Genomic DNA, 10,685 nt, shown 5'->3' on the forward strand with positions numbered 1-10,685 from the left:
CGCGTGTCCGGATTCCTGCAAAAAAAAAAACCACGTTTAGTTCCGGTTCGCGGGAGAAAACACATCCGGACAGCTCAGGGGACCGATACAGGTCCGCGTTGGATGGTGCGATCCACACGGATGCGGGCGGTTTGAAGGTCCACGCTAGAGATGCCCTTAGCCCTTCTATTGATTTCGACACTTCTCACAGCTAGTAGATCCTCTGCCAACTCCAATGCTTCTTTCTTTAAATCCAACAGTACGATTTATCCAGCGAATTGTTTGAAGAACGGGGGATATACAGTCACATGAATAGTAGGCAAAAAAGAAACCCTGCACCCATCACGTTCATTGCATGAAAAAAAACTTATAGCATCACGTCGTCCTTGGAAGGAAGACGACTATACAAGTTGAGTAGCAGGTTGGTCCTGCCCCGGAACGACGGCGGCCGGAGGAAGTATAGCACCATCACCATGGCAACCACTGGGAATGGCGTAAGTACAGTACGGCGGCCAGCACCGGCAAGAGCGTGATGAAGACGGCCGTCAACCTGGGGTCGTGCCAGCGCTCTCCCTGTGTAGCCTCTCTGGGGTCGAGCAAGAGGAGCACTGAGTGCACCGCGCTCTCCGTGCGTAGCCAGGTAGCCAGTCATCATCTGCACCATGCCGGCGATGCCCCTATGTCAATCATACCTCTGCCTCTCATCCGGTTTCGACGTTGGGGACGTGTCAAACTCCTGATCTAGCTTGTCGGGGTACATCTGACCCCAGTACCACCACAGCACCGCATCTATGTTCACGAACGTGTTGAGCTCCTCGACCGGGTGCGCGAGCTCCATGTGCGGCGGGTGCCGTAGCCGCCAACAATAGTTCCACGCCGCAATCATGATCAATCATAGGAACACGATGGGCAGGATCAACTCCGGGTTGCGCACCAGCTTCAGAAAAACCGCGTGCCCCAAAATCGTCGTCAGTGGGTTCTTCCACTTGCAGATACCGTCGAACCATTTGGCCACGGTGACAACACTCGAGAAGAGCGCGGTGATCCGGCAGATGTATGCCTTGCTTCCACGAAGGCTAAACATGCGGGAATCGTCCTTCAGAAGGCTAAACAAGTGTTGCCAATATTTTTGGTCATTGGTTGGACGGTATTTCAAATAGGTTCAAAACGCTATTAAGGATGGGAGCGTATGCCTTACTATGGTCGCTTTGGCTATATAGAAATGATTTTGTTTTTAATGACAAAACTGCTTCTCCTTTGCAGCCTATTTTTCGTTGTACGCACTCGCTTTGTATGTGGTCTATGGTACAATGAGCGGAGGTCCAACCGCTGTTCAAGGCGATGTGTACGCGGTTGGAGCAGGTGGCTACGGAGGTTTTTACCCAACATGGGTGGCAGCATAACCTCCGGATCGGTCCATCTCACCTTTCGACATAGGCACAGTGTCGGTCTATAGGACTCTACTATTGCCGATTTGTCGGTTTTTGTTTTTTTTCTGATTGTCAGACTTTTGGTGTTAGGCTGTGTTCATCCTAATTATGCAGAGGCCGGGTGTTGCTCATAATGCTTTGTATCCACTTGATGCTACATTTTTGAGTTAATAAAATCGCCCTTTATCAAAGAAAAAGCATTTACTCCACCGCCTGGCGGGTCGGACTTGTCCAGCCGCGGCCAGCATCTGCATCGCCAGGATGGGTGTGGTGTATCTTCCGCAGTAGAGGACTAGGCTGTAGCCTAGTGGCAAGGGTCGCAGTGGCGAATCCTGTGCCCACGGTTCAACTCCCGTCAGGGCGAATTTGTGGCGCCTCACCTGGATGAGCTTCTTCTATTAAAATATGTTTTGAGTGCTAGTGCCCATGTATCTTTTTTTAGCGGTTTGGCATACATGGCTAGCATTTTGGCCCACGAAATTGCAGGTGAACCGGACGGCAAGGTGGAGCTCCCCCATCTTTTTCAGCCCCGACGGTTTGAGCGTGTACACGCGGTCTCTCTCTAATGTCGCGAGCCGGACGCGCACCTTGCCGATCCTCTGGTCCTCGGCTGGTCTGACTGCATGACCGCGGTGGATGTGGTTGCTGTCCAAGACGGCGACGGTGATGACGGTGCTGAGGTCGAATACATCACAGGTGTACGGCTCGTTCCACTGTGGTGCAGCGGTGCCCAGCAGCGTGCGCGTGCGCACCCACTTGGCAACGCAGTAGGGGTTCTTGCTGCCGACCATGCCGCGCGCGCTGAGGATGCCCACCTCCAGCACGCCTATGGCACTCTTTCGGAGGTTTTTCGCTGCCGGCTGCAGGTCGCTGCTGTAGTGCATCCGCTCGTCTAGCACGTTGGTACACCATCTCCAGGCTCATCTTCAGGTGTATCCTGCTGGCGAACGTCTTGGACGACTCCCGGTTCTTGGTCCCGATCGTGACGTCCACCGTCATCCCGAGCAAGCGCGACAGATTGAACCATTTCGACGGCACTGACTTGACCATGTCGTTGGGCGGCACGTACAGCGACGCTACGGGGACGATGATGCGTCCGATGGGCTCGTCTCTTCCGGGGCCGACCCTGGGGGAGTAGTAGACCTGGGAGCGCGTTTTGGCGAGAGCCTCTCGTGACACCGAGTACGCTTGGCCTCATCCGCCTGGGTACCGACCCAGACGGCGAGCATGATCTCGCTGAGGCTCTGCCATGGTGGAACTTCTGGCCATGGGCGTCGGAGAGGCTGTACCACTGCGGCGCCAACGGGCTGTCGGGCGGGAGGCGGCAGGGGATGTTGGACGTTTCGAAGGGGATGCGGCCGATGAACTTGTCGCTGCTGATGTCCTGCTTAGAGAGGTTTGGCAATGCAACTCATGATGGTACTGATGGGGTGCAGATGCACGTATATAAAGATTAAAATGTGGGCCTCAACCTCACACTACTAGAAAAATGCTTATACGTAGAAGTTTAGCAGCGGCGTTTGTTTGGGCCACCACGCTACTGATAATTTGCAGTAGCGTTGGGTATAAAGCGTGCTACTGGTATGTCTTAGCAATAGCGTTTGTTAGCACGTGTCGCGCTGCTGTTACGTGGGCCGCAGGGCCAAAACGAAAGCCCACTTAGCTGTAACGTTGGCTGTCCACCGGCGCTACAGCTAGTGGGCTTAGTAGTAGCACCGGCCGTACGCAGCTCTACTACTACACCAAAAGAAAACCCCGCACGGCCCCCCGCACCCTCACTTCGATCGATCCAAGCGCCCGACACCGCCGCGGTTAGGGTTCCATCCGACGCCGCCACCGTGCGCCACCTCCCGCCGCCGCAGGTAATGCTCCTCTCCCCTCTTGCCGCCCCGATCTGTCGCCGCCCGCACGCTCTCGCCGGCCGCCTACCTACTCCCCCTGCTTCCCCACTATCCCGGCCGCCGCCCCACTCCGGCCCGCTCGGGTCCTCACTGCCCGATGCCGAGAGAGACGTTGAGAGCCCCGCTGCTCTAGTGTAGTATAGTGTGGGCTACCGATGCTCACAGTAGTTGGAGAGGAACCCTAACCACGGAAGACAACGACGAGGCCGATGGTTTAGAAGTTTGTTGACCGATCCAAGATTTTAGGGATTATAGCTAGCTGTTCTCACTGGAATACTACAAAATTTACAAGGTCTCACTCTCGGCGGCTCCTGCTATCGATGCTCTGCTTTGGTTGTGGTTTTTGTGTTCCTCACAGTAGTTGTTTTTTGATGCTATATTGAAGTTCGTGTACCACTGTTTTTTGATTGGGTTAATTCTAGCATCTCTAGATCCTACTGTTAGTATCACATATAAACCTGAATACATTCAGTTTGGCTTGGGTGGAGATATCTTGTGGTTCAGTTTAGGTTAGGTGGCATAACACATTTGTGTGGTTTGGTCTGGTTTAGTTTCTTAAATTTGTCACGTGGGTTCAGGTTGGGTATGGTTAAGTTACCCAACCATTGCCAGATTTAATCACATAGGATCCTCATGGAATCTGTTGCTAACCACATATCATCTTATATGTTACTAGATCTTAGGATTATAATTGTCCATCATATGGTAGTTTTTGTTATATGTAATGTCCTCACACTGCGGAATCTAATAAGTTTTGATTTTTTTATATATATGCACAAGATAAACAACAAAGATTGAAAACAGTAGCATGGGAGTTCTTGTTATATGTAATGTCTCACACTGCAGTTCTCATTAGCCTTTGTGGCTGTTTTTTTATATGCACAAGATAAACCTGAATATTCTGTTTTTCGATTAAGATCGATGCATTGAGAACTTTATGTTACTGTTTTTCTTTCCTGTGAAGTGGATCATTCATCCTTGCTCATATTGCTTTAGGAAAATGGCGCCACCACCACCACCACCATGTTGACTGTACAAGTCAAGGTGCGCCAGCAGCCTTGCAACTGGCACGCTGTTCGACATCTACTTCCAGCCGAGTTCTCTTCATGTGGTGTTAACAAATTATATGAAACTTGTAACAACTATTTTGTTTTTAGTGTTATTGGCATTAATGCATTGTGTATATATCATTTTGCTTTTTCATCCCATGCAATGTGAGGTTGAAATTCAATAAGCTGACCGGAGACGCTGTGACCTTTGAGGCTATATGACTACCTAGTGGACTGCTATATATGTGTGTGTGGCTGTATGACTACCTAGTGGACTGCTATATATGTGTGTGGCTGTATGACTACCTAGTAGACTACTTATCAACTATTATTATATGCTACTGTATGAACCATATATGAGTACCTATAATGTTTAATGATATTGTATGACTATATATGAGTATCTGGTATTGTGGTTAATGATATTGTTATTTGGTATATGTGAAATTGCAGTTTATTGAAATGGGTACTGTTCTAGAACAATAGAATGTAGACAAAAAATGTTGAAAGATACAGCAGCAGCGCGGAGAAAGGAAAAGCGCTACAGCTACTTAATAGTAGTGCGTGACAGGAGAGCGCTACTGATACAATTACTAGTAGTAGCGCTGGGTTAGACTGCACTACTACTACCAGTTAGCTGTAGCGTCGTATGCACTACTACTACTACCAGTTAGCTGTAGCGCCGTAGTAGTAGCATGGCTACCCGTGCTACTGATAGCATTACACCCCGCGCCACTACTAGGGTTTTCCCTAGTAGTGTCAACTATACAAAGACTAGGAGGTGGGCCAGGATATACACACATACATGCAACACATATGTTCAACACCCCCCCCCCCCCCCCCCCCCCCCCCCGCAGTCGAATCGAAGTGTCGCCGGAGACGCAAAGACTGGACCAAAACTCCTCAAAGACGGGAATAGGAAATCTCTTAGTCATCACATCAGCAAACTGTTGCGTCGTCGGAACGTGGAGAACCAAAACACGGCCAAGTGCTACCTGCTCACCAACAAAGTGAATATCGAGCTCAATATGCTTCGTACGACGATGATGCACCGGGTTGGCGGAGAGGTAGACCGCGCTGACGTTGTCGCAGTAGACAAGGGTGGCCTTGTGAACATCACAAAACAACTCTTGGAGCAGCTGACGAAGCCAAGAGCATTCCGCAACGGCATTAGCCATTGCCCGATACTCTGCCTCGGCACTCGAGCGGGAGACCGTGGGCTGCCGTTTGGACGACAAAGAGATCAGCGAGGGCCCAAGGTAGACGCAATAGCCTGAAGTAGAGCGACGGGTGTCGGGGTAGCCTGTCCAGTCTGCGTCAGAGTAGGCGACAAGATCGGTGGAGGCGGAGGCCGTCAGAGTGAGTCCCAAGGACATAGTGTCGTATGTAATGGAGGACACGCTTCATCAAGGCCCAATGAGAGTCACGCGGGGAGTGCATATGGAGGCACACCTGCTGAACAGCATACTGCAGGTCCGGACGTGTCAGCGTCAGGTACTGCAAGGCACCAACAATGGAGCAATAAAACACTGCATCGGACGCGGGAGACCCTTCCAAGGGGGAGACCTTGGCCTTTGTGTCGACGGGAGTGGCTGCCGGCTTACAGTTAAGCATACCGGCATACTCGAGAAGCTTCAGAAGTTGATGCACAATCCACTTGTTGGCCAAATAGATGACTTGACTTGGACAAACTGTGCTCCACTCATGAAGCTACGACAAACTGAGTAATCTGGACAGCGAGGCACTGAAAGTCTGACGACTCTTGGCAGATAAAGCATGTGTGCCAACCTGCCACATTAAGCAGTAATAACTAGTACGGCAACTGATCAATTAAATGATAACAGGAAGAACATCTAGATACTCATGACAGATGAATGTCTCAGACGAATGAAGGACTTTTTTGCATCTTTTTTTTTGCGGGGAAGGACATTATTGCATCCAGGATGGTAAACCTTGGGGCAGTTCCAGAAAGATAACAATAGGTATAAATATATCTGATGAATATGTTGGGACTCTGAACAGGGTGAGAATCCGACGCCGGCGAACCTGTAATCGCAGAAGCGGAGAGTGCCACCGTCCTTGCACGAGAAGCAGACTTCATCGCCACCCTCCTCGAAGGACTTGTAGAGGTCATCCACCCCCTTGTTATCCGGCGCCGGCTCACTCCGGCCTCCACCCTCGCCCCTACGGCTCGTCATCCTGCCCTTAGGCTTACCCATCCCACAGCGAGATGGGGGTCGATTGAAGTTTTGGGGATCGATTGTGAGGATTAGGCGACTCCAGGTCGTGAGGATTGTGGGTGGGGGGTGGGAGTTAAGTTCCCGAGGACGGTAATTACACCGACGGTGGTTTCAATGGCGCGAAACCCGAGGCCTGTTCAACACGCAAATGGGCATGTTACGTTTTTTTAGGATTAATGCCGCACTTTATTCAACTAAAACGAGTCTGGGACCTCATCAGAGATCACCTCAAGCACAAAGTCTGATGGCACCATAAGCCACACCATGTCGGAGTTCATGGCCGAGCACCACCGCCGGCGGCCGTCGCTCTCCATCATCGACGGGAATGGGCTACCAGCCAGTTTCGTCATCTTCCATGACGCTGCTGCCGCTGGAGCCACCAGCTAGCACATGCTCTTCCACTGGCCACTTCAGTCGCAAGGAGCAGAGGAGAGCTAGCTAGTTTGACCACCGTTTCCCTTCCCCACGATACCTCACGGGGAGTTCCCCACGATGCCTCCTCTCCCACGCTCCTTCCCCTTCTGCCTCTCTCATGTCGCTGCCGCCCCCATCTCCTCCCGCACTTTCCGTCGCTGAGCTCGAGCTGCAGAGTTGCGCCAGTGCTTGACCGGAGAAACGCGGCCCATCGCTGGTGCCAGTGTTGTGCATCCCTCCCCCTCAGCCCTCACACGAGGGTCAGCGCCACCACAAGATCACCTCGCTACTTGTACTCCGCCTTCCCTCGTCGATGATCCACAAAGAGAACACAGGCCGCCACTCGGCGTACTCAACAAGGAGAGCATGGTTCACCACTCAGTGTCGTGGATACGCTGCTACTTCCCTCACCTCGGCTCCTCCCGATCCCTTTGGCCCTCCCTGCACCCCGCTAGTGCGCCAGCGGCTAGCCCGTTCACCCAAGTCAACGTCAGCGATCCTCATCCCCACATCCTCCATCCCTGCACCTCGTATTTGTTTAAAAAGCAACAGGCACAACATTGTGAAGGATATAGGGGTAGAGAAGTACGGAGCTGGCAGCACAGAGGACGATGATGGCAGATCCATTTGGTGATGATGGTGGGATTTGAGCCGTCAGTTGATGTCTACCACGTAACTTTCTTCTTGTAGACGTTGTTGGGCCTCCAAGTGCAGAAGTTTGTAGGATAGTAGCAAATTTCCCTCAAGTGTATGACCTAAGGTTTATCAATCCGTGGGAGGCGTATGATGAAGATGGTCTCTCTCAAACAACCCTGCAACCAAATCACAAAGAGTCTCTTGTGTCCCCAACACAACCAATACAATGGTATATTGTATAGGTGCATTACTTCGGCGAAGAGATCGTGATACAAGTGCAATATGGATAGTAGATATAGGTTTTTGTACTCTGAAAATATAAAAACAGCAAGGTAACTAATGATAAAAGTGAGCGTAAACGGTATTGCAATGCTAGGGAACAAGGCCTAGGGTTCATACTTTCACTAGTGCAAGTTCTCTCAACAATAATAACATAATTGGATCATATAACTATCCCTCAACATGCAACAAAGAGTTACTCCAAAGTCACTAATAGCGGAGAACAAACGAAGAGATTATGGTAGGGTACGAAACCACCTCAAAGTTACTCTTTCGGATCGATCTATTCAAGAGTTCGTAGTAAAATAACACGAAGCTATTCTTTCCGTTCGATCTATCATAGAGTTCGTACTAGAATAACACCTTAAGACACAAATCAACCAAAACCCTAATGTCACCTAGATACTCCAATGTCACATGAAGTATCCGTGGGTATGATTATACGGTATGCATCACACAATCTCAGATTCATCTATTCAACCAACATAAAGAACTTCAAAGAGTGCCCCAAAGTTTCTACCGGAGAGTAAAGACGAAAACGTGTGCCAACCCCTATGCATAAGTTCACGAGGTCACGGAACTCGCAAGTTGATCACCAAAACATACATCAAGTGGATCATGTGAATATCCCATTGTCACCACAGATAAGCACATGCAAGACATACATCAAGTGTTCTCAAATCCTTAAAGACTCAATCCGATAAGATAACTTCAAAGGGAAAACTCAATCCATTACAAGAGAGCAGAGGGGGGAGAAACATCATAAGATCCAACTATAATAGCAAAGCTCGCGGTACATCAAGATAGTGCCAAATCAAGAACACGAGAGAGAGAGAGAGATCAAACACATAGCTACTGGTACATACCCTCAGGCCCAAGGGTGAACTACTCCCTCCTCGTCATGGAGATCGCCGGGATGATGAACATGGCCACCAGTGAGGGATCCCCCCTCCGGCAGGGTGCCGGAACAGGGTCTCAATTGGTTTTTCGTGGCTACAGAGGCTTGCGGCGGTGGAACTCCCCGTCTAGGTTTATTTCTTGGGGTTTCTGTATTTATAGGAATTTTTGGCGTAGGTCTCACGTCAGGGGGTCTCCGGGTTGTCCACGAGGCAGGGGCCCACACCCAGGGGGGTGGGCGCCCCCCACCCTCGTGGGCAGCCCGGGACTCTTCTGGCCCAACTCTTTCACTCCGGGGGCTTCTTTTGGTCTATAAAAAATCATCAAAAATTGGCAGGTCAATTGGACTCGGTTTGGTTTTCCTTTTTTGCAATACTCAAAAACAAGGAAAAAACAGAAACTGGCACTGGGCTCTAGGTTAATAGGTTAGTCCCAAAAATCATATAAAATAGCATATAAATACATATAAAACGTCCTAGATGGATAATATAATAGCATGGAACAATAAAAAATTATAGATACGTTGGAGACATATCATCAGTGTACCTTCCTAGACTTCTTGGCAGATCCATTTGGTGGATTAACACTATCCAGGTTACTGCCCCGCTTTCTGTTCATACTGGGATTAGCAAGCTTGGAATGCATGACGGCGTGAAGCTGTTAATTTTGAAAAGATACTATGTGAATTTGGATTTGTGCATTATCAAGTTTAAGTCTCTCTCTCTCTCTCATACCTGTTCATTATCTTGTGATCTTGCCTTCACCTAAAAGCTATGTATTTGTTTAAAAAGCAACAGGCACCTAAAAGCTACAATATTTGTTTAAAAAGCAATAGGAACATAAACGCAACGGAATACTATTGAAAAACTACAGGCGTTTAAAAGTAACGGAATAAAATTCAAAAGCTACAGGATCCTAAAAGTAATAGGAACCTAAAAGCAACCGAGTACAAAACAAAGGAAACAGAAACGTAAAAGCAACGGAGTACACTACAAAGGAAACTAGAACCTAAAAGCAATGGAGTACAATACAAAGGAAACATGAACCTAAAAGCAACGGAGTACAAAGAGGTGGCTGCGGCGACGGAGGGATGCAGTACGCCGTCACCGGACACTGCAGTCCAGAAGTATGTCACCGGGATTCTCCTCCTCCTTGGCAAACATGTCATTGGAGGAGAAGGTGGCGCCGGTTGTTGATACATCTCCATCGTATCTAGTTTTTCAAATACTTTTGCCCTTGTTTTGGACTCTAACTTGCATGATTTGAATGGAACTAAGCCGGACTGATGCTGTTTTCAGCACTTTCCATGATGTTATTTATGTGCAGAAACAAAAGTTCTCGGAATGACCTGAAACTCCACGGAACATCTTTTCAGAAAATATTAAAAATACTAGAAGAAAAAACCACGTCAGGGGGCCCACACCCTGTCCACAAGGGTGGGGGCGCGCCTGCCCCCCCTGGGCGCGCCCCTACCTCGTGGGCCCCCTGACGCTCCATCGACCTCAACTCCAATTCCATATATTCACTTTCGGGGAGAAAAAAATCAGAGAGAAGGATTCATCGTGTTTTACGATACGGAGCCGCCGCCAAGCCCTAAAACCTCTCCGGAGGGCTGATCTGGAGTCCGTTCGGGGCTCCGGAGAGGGGGATTCGTCGCCGTCGTCATCATCAACCATCCTCCATCACCAATTTCATGATGCTCACCGCCGTGCGTGAGTAATTCCGTCGTAGGCTTGCTCGACGGTGATGGGTTGGATGAGATCTATCATGTAATCGAGTTAGTTTTGTTAGGGTTTGATCCCTAGTATCCACTATGTTCTGAGATTGATGTTGCTATGACTTTGCTATGCTTAATGCTTG

At 49.5% G+C, this 10,685-nt stretch overlaps 1 pseudogene; it reads right to left on the bottom strand.

Annotated features, from left to right (window-relative positions):
- Positions 1–346: 346 nt before the first annotated feature.
- LOC109744904 (FT-interacting protein 3-like) lies at positions 347–6,557 on the bottom strand (annotated as a pseudogene).
- Positions 6,558–10,685: the final 4,128 nt, after the last annotated feature.

Source organism: Aegilops tauschii, chromosome 2 (assembly GCF_002575655.3).
Source record: "Aegilops tauschii subsp. strangulata cultivar AL8/78 chromosome 2, Aet v6.0, whole genome shotgun sequence".
Classification (NCBI taxonomy): domain Eukaryota; kingdom Viridiplantae; phylum Streptophyta; class Magnoliopsida; order Poales; family Poaceae; genus Aegilops; species Aegilops tauschii.